The following is a 13,639-nucleotide window of genomic DNA, read 5'->3' as shown; positions in this document are numbered from 1 at the left end:
GAGTGGAAATCATACGTTACAACACCGGTATTCCGAGATGGTATTCAGAGGCTGTTATGTTTTAAAATGTAGACTCTAGATTGTGCAGTAAATCAAAGTCCTATTAATCCAATGAATATGTATTCAGAGCTTGAATGATTAGCATTTCGAAAATATACATCTTACACGTGTGGTGTAGAATTTCTGGTTTGGTGGGGGGGGGGGGGGGATATGGTGTAGACATATACATGCTTTTGCTGGTCGCGGCCCTTTGATTCTATTTCTTTTTAATTAGAATTATTATTATTTGGTCGCCTCGCGTTATGTTTTACTACTTATTCATTTATGGTGATCATCGTATAGTATGGTATTTAGTTTTGAAACTACATGTAAACTTTACACGAATTTATTGTCAGAAAAAAAACACGGAATACTTCAGTTTAAATGCACTAATTTGCTTCCAAGTGTGTGTTTTTCACGAAAATTAAATATCCTATAATATTCTATTTTTCAGAATTGCCCAGGAGCTGTAAGTTTTGTTTTTGAATTAAATTGTAAAATCTATCATGTTTCTTTCATAACGATGGATGACCTTTTGATAACCTGACTAAGTCGTCTTTAAACTTCTTTATGTGACAATGTCTTCCATAATACTGAATATTTTATCAAACTTTATGCCGTATTTACACTGAACATGGTTGTGAATCATGATATATAGCAGAAGATTGACATGTGTAAGAATGTTTTGCTGTGCACATTCAATTCTCGGTAAAAAGCCGCACTTGTAAAGTCACATGATCTGCCACCATGGTTCTGCTAGTTGACATGTTCTTCATAACCATATTGAATTACGTTAGCGAATATAATTTCTATTATTCTCAACTGAACATCTTATTTGATCATCCATAATTATCATTGACTTCTTTTTATTTCAGTACAGAAAACGAAATTCTGATGTTTCAGAAGTACGCCAGGTAAGTTGCAAATTGGTATTGATTATAAAAGATTAACTTTAAACTAAGGAATTGTACAAAAGTTGAATTATGTCGGTCCGCGCAACACATAGTTAGCGCGCAGGTGCTTTGAACTTATATAGAAAAGATGCTGAGGTTCCTTATTGGCGGTGTCTTCGTGGTCTTTGGTGGTAGGATCTTCATGCGGTTTGTTGGGGTTTCAATGGGCGCGGGTTGTGCTACTTTATTGTTTGACCTATTTTAGCATGAGAGGAAGGGGTCTCTTGCTGTGCCCTTCAACTCGGCGTTTAATGGATCGACGGGTTTTGCTATGTTGACAATAATCATTTTCATTCATGTAAAACTTATACGGTACCAATTTTTATGCACCAGATGCACATTTCGACAAATAATGTCTCTTCAGTGATGCTCAACCGAAATATTTGACATCCGAAATAACAATAAACTTGTAGAGCTATGTTAGGGGAAAACAGAGTGCCAAAAAGTGGAGTCAAATTCGTCTAAGGATAAGAGCTATTCATGAGGGAGATAATCCTTAATTTGGAAATGAATTTCTAAATTTTATCACAGCAATTAAATATACATCCGTATTTTCAAGCTAGTAACGAAGTACTTAGCTACTGGGCTGTAGAGACCATCGGGGACTAACAGTCCACCAGCAGAGGCCTCGACCCAGGGATCATAATGTAAAACTTATACGTTACCAATTTTAATTAATTCATACGTTGATTCGATATATCCCAGTGAACCCGAAATAAAAGACACCAAAGAGTCTTCCACATTTGCTTCGTTCTTATATATTTTATTGAACATAGATGCTAACGGCAAACTAACACCTCAACTTTATGACAATCGAGATGACTTCAGCCTTTCCATCGTCATATTTCCATATTTATGTAGCAATATTCCATTATCACCTGCATATGGTGTTTATGTCTCTCAGTTGATTCGATACGCAAGAGTTTGTTCTACATATGATCACTTTTTTCAATCGAGGCAACATACTGATAAAATAGTCGATGGTGCAGGGGTTTCAACAGTCTCGTTAAAAAGTCAGCATTTCGCAAATTCTATGGTCGTAATAACGCTCTAGTTTGCCAATACAACCTGTCATTGGGCCAAAGGCTGTCTAACGTATTGCATATCAATTGTTGGGTCGTTCTTTGCACACTGATTTTGGTTGCAGATTGCTCCATTTAACTAATCAAGATATAGAGCTCACGTCGGATGTGACCGGTCGACAGGGAATGCTTACTCCTCCTGGACACCTGATCCCACCTCTGGAATGTCTAAGGGTCCGTCTTTGCGCTAATCTTAATTTTGTATTCTTTATAGAAGTTATGAGATTGATCACTGTTAGTTATCTTCACCTTTCCATTTTGAAATCGGCCCATTGTTTTACAGGATAAGTAGACGTGAATGCACACTGTAGTTACAAAATGGAATAGATAGTACAGCCCAGAGAGCTACAGACCTAATCCTAGAAGTCAAATATAAAACCTTTGATTTATGGCACCGCTTTTTCTACCAACTATTCATATGTTATTAATCCGTATTCTTGCATTGCCGCCTCAAGATGATAATGTTTTATAACGTGTGGATCTGTAGCTCTCTGGTTTATAACGTGTGGATCTGTATCTCTCTGGCTTATAACGTGTGGATCTGTAGCTTTCTGGTTTATAATGTTTGTATCTGTAGCTATCTGGTTTATAACGTGTTGATCTGTAGCTCTCTGGCTTATAACGTGCGGATCTGTAGCTCCCTGGTTTATAACGTGTGGATCTGTAGCTCCCTGGTTTATAACGTGTGGATCTGTAGCTTTCTGGTTTATAATGTTTGTATCTGTAGCTATCTGGTTTATAACGTGCGGATCTGTAGCTCTCTGGCTTATAACGTGTGGATGTGTAGCTCCCCGTCTTATAACGTGTGGATCTGTAGCTCCCTGGCTTATAACATGTGGATGTGTAGCTCTCTGGCTTATAACGTGTGGATGTGTAGCTATCTGGCTTATAACATGTTGATCTGTAGCTCTCTGGCTTATAACGTGTTGATCTGTAGCTCTCTGGCTTATAACGTGTGGATGTGTAGCTCCCCGTCTTATAACGTGTGGATCTGTAGCTCCCTGGCTTATAACATGTGGATCTGTAGCTCTCTGGCTTATAACGTGTGGATGTGTAGCTCCCTGGTTTATAACGTGTGGATCTATAGCTTTCTGGTTTATAACGTGTGTATCTGTAGCTATCTGGTTTATAACATGTGGATGTGTAGTTTTCTGGCTTATAACGTGTAGATGTGTAGCTCCCTGGCTTATAACTTGTGGATCTGTAGCTCTCTGGCTTATAACTTGTGGATCTGTAGCTCTCTGGCTTATAACGTGTGGATGTGTAGTTTTCTTGCTTATAACGTGTGGATCTGTAGCTCTCTGGCTTATAACGTGTGGATCTGTAGCTCTCTGGCTTATAACGTGTGGATGTGTAGTTTTCTGGCTTATAACGTGTGGTTCTATAACTCTCTGGCTTATAACGTGTGGATCTGTAGCTATCTGGTTTATAACATGTGGATGTGTAGTTTTCTGGCTTATAACGTGTAGATGTGTAGCTCCCTGGCTTATAACTTGTGGATCTGTAGCTCTCTGGCTTATAACTTGTGGATCTGTAGCTCTCTGGCTTATAACGTGTGGATCTGTAGCTCCCTGGCTTATAACGTGTGGATCTGTAGCTCTCTGGCTTATAACTTGTGGATCTGTAGCTCTCTGGCTTATAACGTGTGGATGTGTAGTTTTCTGGCTTATAACGTGTGGTTCTATAACTCTCTGGCTTATAACGTGTGGATCTGTAGCTCTCTGGCTTGTAACGTGTTGATCTGTAGCTATCTGGTTTATAACATGTGGATGTGCAGTTTTCTGGCTTATAACGTGTGGATCTGTAGCTCTCTGGCTTATAACGTGTGGATCTGTAGCTCCCCGGCTTATAACGTGTTGATCTGTAGCTTTCTGGCTTATAACGTGTGGATCTGTAGCTCCCTGGCTTATAACGTGTGGATCTGTAGCTCTCTGGCTTATAACGTGTGTATCTGTAGCTCCCCGGCTTATAACGTGTGGATCTGTAGCTCCCCGTCTTATAACGTGTGGATCTGTAGCTCTCTGGCTTATAAGGTGTGGATCTGTAGCTCTCTGGCTTATAACGTGTGGATCTGTAGCTCTCTGGTTTATAACGTGTGTATCTGTAGCTCCCCGGCTTATAACGTGTTGATCTGTAGCTCTCTGGCTTATAACGTGTGGATCTGTAGCTCCCTGGCTTATAACGTGTGGATCTGTAGCTCTCTGGCTTATAAGGTGTGGATCTGTAGCTCTCTGGCTTATAACGTGTGGATCTGTAGCTCTCTGGCTTATAACGTGTGGATATGTAGCTCTCTGGTTTATAACGTGTGGATGTGTAGCTCTCTGGCTTATAACGTGTGGATATGTAGCTCTCTGGCTTATAACGTGTGGATCTGTAGCTCTCTGGTTTATAACGTGTGGATCTGTAGCTCTCTGGCTTATAACGTGTGGATCTGTAGCTCTCTGGCTTATAACGTGTGGATCTGTAGCTCTCTGGCTTATAACGTGTGGATCTGTAGCTCTCTGGCTTATAACGTGAAGATCTGTAGCTCTCTGGCTTATAACGTGTGGATCTGTAGCTCTCTGGTTTATAACGTGTGGATGTGTAGCTCTCTGGCTTATAACATGTGGATCTGTAGTTCTCTGGCTTATAACGTGTGGATATGTAGCTCCCTGGCTTATAACGTGTGGATCTGTAGTTCTCTGGCTTATAACGTGTGGATATGTAGCTCTCTGGCTTATAACGTGTGGATCTGTAGCTCTCTGGCTTATAAGGTGTGGATGTGTAGCTCTCTGGCTTATAACGTGTGGATCTGTAGCTCTCTGGCTTATAACGTGTGGATCTGTAGCTCTCTGGTTTATAACGTGTGGATCTGTAGCTCTCTGGCTTATAACGTGTGGATCTGTAGCTCTCTGGTTTATAACGTGTGGATCTGTAGCTCTCTGGCTTATAAGGTGTGGATGTGTAGCTCTCTGGCTTATAACGTGTGGATCTGTAGCTCTCTGGTTTATAACGTGTGGATGTGTAGCTCTCTGGTTTATAACGTGTGGATATGTAGCTCTCTGGCTTATAACGTGTGGATCTGTAGCTCCCCGGCTTTACAGTGGTGTTCTTGGATTGTGTCTGTTTGTTGTGTTATCAAATGTTTTTCAAAACATGGGAAAGTGTTGTGTAATTATATCGCTATGAATTCGTGAAGGACAGCAGGCTTGAGTGTATAGTTTAACTCCGAGAACTCTGGTTAGATATTCATGTATGCTGTATTTCATAAAATATGTAGTATTAAAAAGGTTTGGAGATATTCCTACACTCGATAGAGGCTCCCGGAAACAGGATATTTACAGTGATTATGGGTAAACGGAGTGATGTTTACGTCTTAGGTTTGATGCGGTCATGGCACAAGCGGGGCTCGAACTATCGAATTACCGGCTACTAAGCGAACGTGATGCTTATACACTGCACCACTACCATGACCAGTTCATAATGATTTTGAATTCATTGACATTAGAATCTCGAAACGGTAGTGTGAATATATGGAGACATAACATCCAAATTATGCTTTCCATTTATTTATTGATGACAGTAATGCAGTATCTTGCATAATAGATAACCAAAACTGTATCTTTAAAAACAGAATTACTAAAATATATTAGTATTTCTTGTATTGTTGGAATTCAATTTCCGTGTGTTTACAGGAGCCTGTAGTAGCGTCACTAGCAACCAGTGGATCTAACAAAGAGGGATCGGTGTGGTCTCTGTCTGGGCTTCTCAATGCTCTTCACCGATTACAACAAAACCGATTCTCCTATACTGACGACGAAGATATTTAGGAAATACTCCATTCTGCATTATTCTTAAGGTACAATGATCTACGTAGATTTTAGTTAAAAGCTGGAGGAACCGAATTGCGATTGCTACGATGAAATCTATGTTCAGTGTTTAACAGTGTTTAGTGGGAAATATTTTCCTTAGTTTGCCGAGATTGGGAAATTAGTCGCAAAAACGAAAATAAAACCAAAGCTAATTCAATCCATGTATGAAATGATGATAAAAAATAATATTGATGATATTATGAATTACAATGATGTTTGTTTTATTTTCAGATGGAAGTTTCCTGAGTGAAAAATTGTTCGACTTAATATCACTAAAACTATATTTTTTGTGAAATCTACCTGATGTTGTGACAATATGTTATTTCGCGAAATTTTAATACAGAGAACTCTGCATTCAAGTGTTGCATGTACATTTCAAATAACTTCTATTTAAAGGTAAAATAAAAACATTTGTTACCAATTGCAAAGAAATAATAAATTTGTTCTTGAAGAATTTGAATATAGAAATGAATCAATGCGTGAAGGACGCCAGACAACTGCTCGTGTGTACAGGGAACTGCCTACCTTTGAAATTCTCATTTTCCTTGTAATGAGGGAGTTATATTGATTGTGTTCTTTGATTTAACATACTTTAAGAATAGTAAAAAATAAATACTAAAACGTTCTGTATAACACCCATAGTCATAATCTGACGTTGATTTGCAATTCTAGACGACATGAAAGAAAACCACATAAAGGCTGACTGCAGTGATTAGAAACAGACAAATCGTGCTATATCGAAATAGACGAAAGAAATTGAAATAGATTCGTTGCACCATTCATAGTCATGCATTTAATTTGATGCACAGTTTTGTATATGCACTGGAAACAAGCATCGTCCAATTTTACATGGAAACCCAACTTATTTCGAAAACATCGTTCAACAAAATATATCAAACATGGGCCCAATTTTCACTCCTCAGATACTGAAGAAAGGCTAGTCGACTGTCCCAGGTAATAGACAGTGTTAATATTCAGTATTTACATTCCTCGGATACTGAAGAAAGGCTAGTCCACAACCCCAGCTAATAGAGACTGTGTTAATATTCAGTATTTTCTACATTGTATAGACACTAAATATTCTCACATTCCCTCACTTTACCCTTCATATACACGAAACATAAATCTTGTGTTTCTTTTACAATTTTCTAAAGAAAGCACGGGTATATTGTTGTTACCCTGGTCCGTCCGTCTGTCACACTGTTCCCTGAACTCCTTTTACATTTTAAGCAGTAGCCAAATCACCTTACGGAAGACAATTTGTGGTGTCCTGTAGATTGGCAATAAGGTTTCGGAATTTTTATTTTAATCTCGGGGTCCGAATTGGGTCGAAAACCGACTGGGGCCCAAATGTGGGTCGAAAAACTACGTTTTTTGTAAAACAAACCCTGGTTCCCAGAACTTCTTACATTTTATGCAGTAGCCAAATGATCTTTTGGAGGATGATTGGTAGTGTCCTGTAGATGTGCAATAAGGTTTCGGAATTTTCTTTTTTTCACCTCGAGGATCAAATAAGGTGGAAAAACGGCAAAAAAATCCTTGTGCACAGTGCATTGTCATGTGCAACAAGAATATGGTTTGAATCTCAACTATTTTAAATATATTTGACCCCGGGGTACTTGCCCATCAGGATATTCGATGCACACAACATATATATATATATATATATATATATATATATATCAGGGGCGGATCAAGGAATTGCGGTTAGGGGGGCGCCACTTTATGAGGCTGGGGGACGCCTTGAGGCCCGCCGTGGGTCCAGTTCCTGGATTGTTCAGATTTTATAGGGCTTGAAATATGTCTCCTATTTATTCATTTTTACTATTTTCTATCATTTTTAATAAAGTGAAATTAATAACACGACGCACATCTTAAGGGTTTGGGGGAAAATTAAGTTCTCCCAATAAAGTAATTCAGGAAATCAAAAGATTTTTCCGGGAGTGGAAGAAATTATTGCTTGTTTTAGTGCTTTAAATTTGAAAATTTTAGTGGGCGCGCGGCGGCTGCGCCCCCTAAATCCGTCACTGTATATATAGTTTAGGGACCAAATGTTAAGTATATCACACTTTCTTCTTCCTCAAACTCTTCATTCACTTTGAATATATTTCAACAACTATGAACTGGGGTTTTGGATGACCCCATGGCAATTGCCCAACAGAACACTCCATGTGTCTTGACACATGCAGCAAGAATATGTATGGTATAGGGTATGTTATGAGGTAACTATTTGCTAGTTACATACGTATGACGTAGAGTATACTTAAAGGCAAACACATGTATGTGGGTATTACTGTCTTATGACAGTACCTAGTTTTAGCAGTTAGTACCGGTACGTTAATATTTTACAACTTAAAAGAGAATATTCTCAATGTAGTCATATGCATGTATTTGTTGTGTGGGTGCAAGCTGTGGTCCAAAAATTGGTCTTCAAAATTTACATTTAATCGTATTCTGTCCGACGTCTTGTCGGTGTTACGATGAACATGGTCGGATCTGGTGTTTTATCATCACATACACTACAAAGTACTCCTGTACAGTTTGGAATGACGCATCAATTTTGAATACTGGAGTGAGGCTTTCCTTGTAGTGAAACTTTGGGAAAATGTAGCGATTCCTTCCCTTGGAAAAAAGGGCTATATGATAACGCCTCAACCTGCAGGAAAGGTAAACATATGTCAATCTTCTCTTCATATCCACCAACCCTTCAATGCTACCGCTATATGCCAGACGTTCGTCCGTAACTATAATTTACGAACCTAATGTTATACAATCTGATCTTACAGCAGCAGGAGATTAGTATGTTTCATTGTGTCTTGCACTCTTCGAAATGTTTGAATTACAATGAGACCATGACTACTCATAATTGTGTACTTACCGGTAATTAGAAATTAGAGTTTCCTTGAGATCAAATTTTAAGCATAAAATCAACTTGCAAAGCGAGGTCTCATAAATTTTTGCAGGGGTGGGGAGGAGTTTCTAGTGGCTTTTTTCCAATGGTTGCTCTGACCTATCCTAGGGATCAAACAAACTTTCACGATAATTTTCGCACATGCGAACTCAGAGCGTTGAATAACAATAGAGTCGACACGCTTTGTTTATATTTACAGAACAATTAAAGATGGCTACTTGAGGAAATTTGAAGAAGCTAAAAGTCAGGGCACTGTAAGAGTTACATGTAGCAAAAGACCTGTCGATAGATACGACGAAAAGGGGAAATGATGAATTTGAGATTCTTGATGCACAAGTTCCCGCCTTTTCTCTCGCTCAAACTGAATTCTCTCAGAAGCAAAAGAAAATTTTCCTCCCCTTAATACATCGCTTACCAGAAATCACAGGGGCCTAAATTTATGAATTCAAGGACAGGACCTGGGGACACTGTAAACCATTTCAAGGACAGAGCTTTACAACACTGCGGCGCTGATGAAGCGAGAGACGTATCATGTGCATGAAATTTCCATCGCCTTATATATAGCACTCTCACTTAACTTGATGTTAGACTAATGATACCAATACTTTAACTTAGTCTAGAATTGAAAGTGTAAATGTTAAAATTAAAAGTCTTCAAGCTTCTTCCAGGCTTTTTGGGGTAATTATTTTAATTAACATACCTGTCTGTAAATTCGCACTTGTGCATTTTTAACCCCAGGAGGTGAAAATTCAATTTCCACTTTAAAAAAAGTGTCAAAGACCTGCGATTAAACTAAATTGCATCATGACGGATGTGAACTGTCGATAGGGCATGTTTCCTCCTAGGTACATGATCCCACCACTCGTATTCCAGGAATCCTCGTATTCCAGGAATCCATGTTTGCCCAACTCTTAATTTTGTGTTCTTTATAGGCCTTTGAGCAGGGAGTGATCTTTATCGTCCCCACTGTGACACAGGGCCTCGGTTTTTTTTACGGTATCATCTTGAGAAACATTATATACTGGTATAGAGCTCTGTCAGGCTATGGTTGTATGCTGCCTGTGACCCCATTCCATACATTTATCTCATTGGATCCCACGGTCTTCTGCAACTCTTCCTTTAGTTGATGGAGGATCAGAGACACAGGAAGCACCTATAAGCAAATAAATTTTATTCTAAATCTGACTGTGAAAATGTTATTCAATTGATGACAAGGCAAACACTAACGTGTAAACCCTATTTGTACAGTGAGCGGGGGACTATTTAACATAAATTCATGTATCAAATGCTTCATTTTCACGTAAAAGTGTATCAATCCATTTTGATATAATTACGAAATAATAAGTATTTTTTGTGTGCTCGTGGATGTTAATTCTAATTCATATGCCAAGTTTTAGTTCTCAAAAAACACCCACAATGTTTACCAGAATCCCATGCCAAATAAAATACAGATATCTAGAGAGAATACATATAAATAGATAAAAAAAAAAAAAACAATAAAAATTACCATGGTATAGTGTTAAAATACGGTTCATCATTTAATGTAGATTTCCCAACTGTTCAAAGATTTCAATACGTCACAATATAATTGCATTGTTGTATGGTAAGATAAGCATTCAGTGGAATAGGGGATTCAGCATATTGGATTAAAGAACTTTAAAGAAACTTCATTAGCATTCTAACAGAAAATATGACTTGTTACTTGATAAAGCCCATACATGTAGTCATAGAAACCCAATTATTTTGAAAGTGAAGATTGCATTTTTCAGAGAGAGAGAATCGATTTATGCATCTCATAGTTAATTCAATGTTGAAGCTAGTCTACATTCTTACTGTATTTTTTATGGCATCTGCAATCTCTTATCTTGGTTCATCATATGAGACTACATCATTATTGAAATAATCTGAGTGCACGTGTAATGTTTAAACTCTTACGACTTTCCTATTGCACCTCATATATCCTGTTTCGCTATCTAGAGCCTCATAAAAAAAGTTATTAGTGAATATCATACCATTGTAACATGCATTTGTCAACAAGGCATAATTTCATTGTTAGTTGAAATCAGTCCATGAACGATTATTAGATACAAACAAATACACAACATTCGATTCTTCAGTGCATTGTAGATATTAATTAAACGACTTAATTCAGTATTGACAACATTTCATTCAGTAACTCTTGAATCTCTTTACAAAAAGTACCAAATCCCGTGGGGTATAGGTACTCTGTACCCCTTGCTTGTCGTAAGATGCGACTAAATGGGGCGATCCTTCGGATGAGACCGTAAAAACCGAGGTTCCATGTCACTGCAGGTGTGGCTCGAAAAAGACCCTTCCCTGCTCTAAGCCATAAGCGTCGAGCATAAGCCTAAATTTTGCAGCCCTTCACCGACAATGGTGACGTCTCTATTTTCGAGAGGGACGTTAAACAATATTAAATCCATTAATCAAAAAGTACCAAAGATCCAGTTGATTCTTGGACCAGGTATGTACAATACTCTTAAACTGATGTTTAATTTGAGATTCTAACGACCGCAAAAATTACAGTGTGGTATGAATTGATAGGGTTGTTGAGTTTACAACTTTGATTGGTTGAATTATAAATATTCAATTGAGAGGAGTGGTAGGCTTGGATACCAGTGTTGTAGCATAGAATTTTAGCCCAGCATAGACACCCCCCCCCCCCCCCGGAAAAACGGGCCCGGGTTAGTCATTCTCCCCGGAATGATGGGCCTGGCATAGAATTTCCCCCAAGGAAGAATTAACCCGGGCCCAATATCCCCCCTAGGAAAAACCGTCCCAGTATAGAATTTTCTCCAAAATGGCAGTACGCTTTTCTCCCTTCTTACATTTTAGTTATGTATCCGTTTCCAGTTCTATTACTAGAATTCTCTTGCTTATCTAGACCCAGGAATTCTTATCATTTTTTAAAATTTTGAGCAGGGACTTGTGTATCACAATCATCATCTCATAATTTTTTTAAAAGGAAATTATTCAAATCGTGTAATGGTATATCAAAATTCAATCAGATATTTCAAGTAATTGCCGTTATTTATTAGTATTTAACATTTGAAGATGTGCATGTGGGATGGATTTTGATTTTCTACAATTTTTGAGAAAATTACAGGTTGTTGAACTTTGTCTATTTGAAAATTAATATTCTATGGAGGGTACATAATTTGTCCGCCCAACTCCTCCCACAGTTTTCAAGTGAGGACCATCTTATTTTGTGGAGTTATTGTATGGGTATTGAAGATGTGGATCTGGAGAAGGATTTTGATTTTCTTCCATTTTTGAAAAAATTACAGGTTGTTAAACTTGGTCCATTTTGAGGAAATCTAGATTTTTAAGTTAAGACCCTTTGTTCATATGAAAGTTTGTCACAGCCTCATGATGGCTGATAATACCTGAAGCAAAGTTATATAAATTATAGCACAAGAAAAACACCCTACAAATGTATGTAAGCATTTCACGGGCGTATTATGTAAGCATTTCACGGGCGTATTATGTAAGCATTTCACGGGCGTATTATGTAAGCATTTCACGGGCGTATTATGTACCGTTTGCGGTACTCTTGTTTTTAGATGTTGAAGTTGGGTTTACGCGCTGAAAACTTTGAAATACATATTATAAATACAATATGCTTCCCAAAAGACTTTAACGATGGTCAATATCATTAGGATGTTAATATAATTTATTTTGTTTGATGTGTATTTATGGATTGATTTAGGAATGTCAGTATTGTGTATCTATGATGTTAAACATGTTTCAATGTTTACCACTTGCGTTATTAGTTATGGAGATTTTGATTTACATAATGATTTTTGTAATGTATATTTCTTAAGTGGAATTCATTATTATAATAATTCATTGTCGCTGTGACTACGAAGAGCAGTGTGCGGGATAACTGCGATCAAACGTGACAAATTTTTTTAAAATGATAAGAATTTCTGGGTCTAGATAAGCAAGAGAATTATATTAATAGAACTGGAAACGGATACATGGGTAACATGTAAGAAGGGGGAGCGTACTGTCATTTAGGGGGAAATTCTATAAGTAGTACTGGTACGGGTTTTCCTAGGGGTGAAAATTGGGCCCGGGTTAATTCTTCCTAGGGGGAAATTCTATGCGAGGCCCATCTTCCCGAGGGGAATGTCTATCCGAAGGCCGTTTTTCCGGAGGGAAAGTCTATGCGGGGGAAATTATATGGTACAACACCGGGTTTTTTGCAAAGATAGACATAATATAGGCATTGATAATTGGGACTTAACCCCCCAACATTTTTGGCAAAGAGTTATCTTAATTCTCTTATTTCATTTTGTATTTATGACATTGATCACTGTTGTTGTGTTGTTTGCGTGTATTTTCCGAATACATGTACGCACATGGTATCAACACAGCTCAGCCATTGTGAACTACTTTTTATTATCAGATATTCATACGCAGTTAACAGTAGTAGCAAAACCAACCAAATTAACCACATAAAGTTCCGGATATAACATCTTCTCCCCTTTAAGATTGATGTACATACATTTGTCAATTACGTTAAACTTTATACTGCCAAAATGAAAATGTCCAAGGGTAAAGTGTCACTGATTGAGTTCACTGAATATAGTATATATTTTAAGAACATGTCCATCACAACACACAAACATAGATGTATTATCTATACACATGTTAATATCAAAATAACCAACAAAAAAAATGTATGACTATTGAGTAGAGTTTGAAATAAACACACAGAGTTGTACAGGGGATTATTATGCCCCTGAACACAGTACAACTTATTCCTACACACACATA

At 37.8% G+C, this 13,639-nt stretch overlaps 1 long non-coding RNA gene across 1 annotated transcript; it reads left to right on the top strand.

Moving 5' to 3' along the window:
* Positions 1 to 491: 491 nt before the first annotated feature.
* Positions 492 to 6,364, top strand: LOC125647016 (uncharacterized). The gene is made up of 4 exons (XR_008796208.1): positions 492 to 508; positions 915 to 953; positions 5,749 to 5,912; positions 6,157 to 6,364. It is a non-coding gene; the product is annotated as an uncharacterized LOC125647016 (long non-coding RNA).
* The last annotated feature ends 7,275 nt before the right edge of the window (positions 6,365 to 13,639 follow it).

This window comes from Ostrea edulis, chromosome 6, assembly GCF_947568905.1.
Source record: "Ostrea edulis chromosome 6, xbOstEdul1.1, whole genome shotgun sequence".
In the NCBI taxonomy this organism is placed as follows: domain Eukaryota; kingdom Metazoa; phylum Mollusca; class Bivalvia; order Ostreida; family Ostreidae; genus Ostrea; species Ostrea edulis.
Note: the sequence above shows the minus strand (reverse complement) of the source record. Positions and strands in the feature narration are given on the sequence as shown.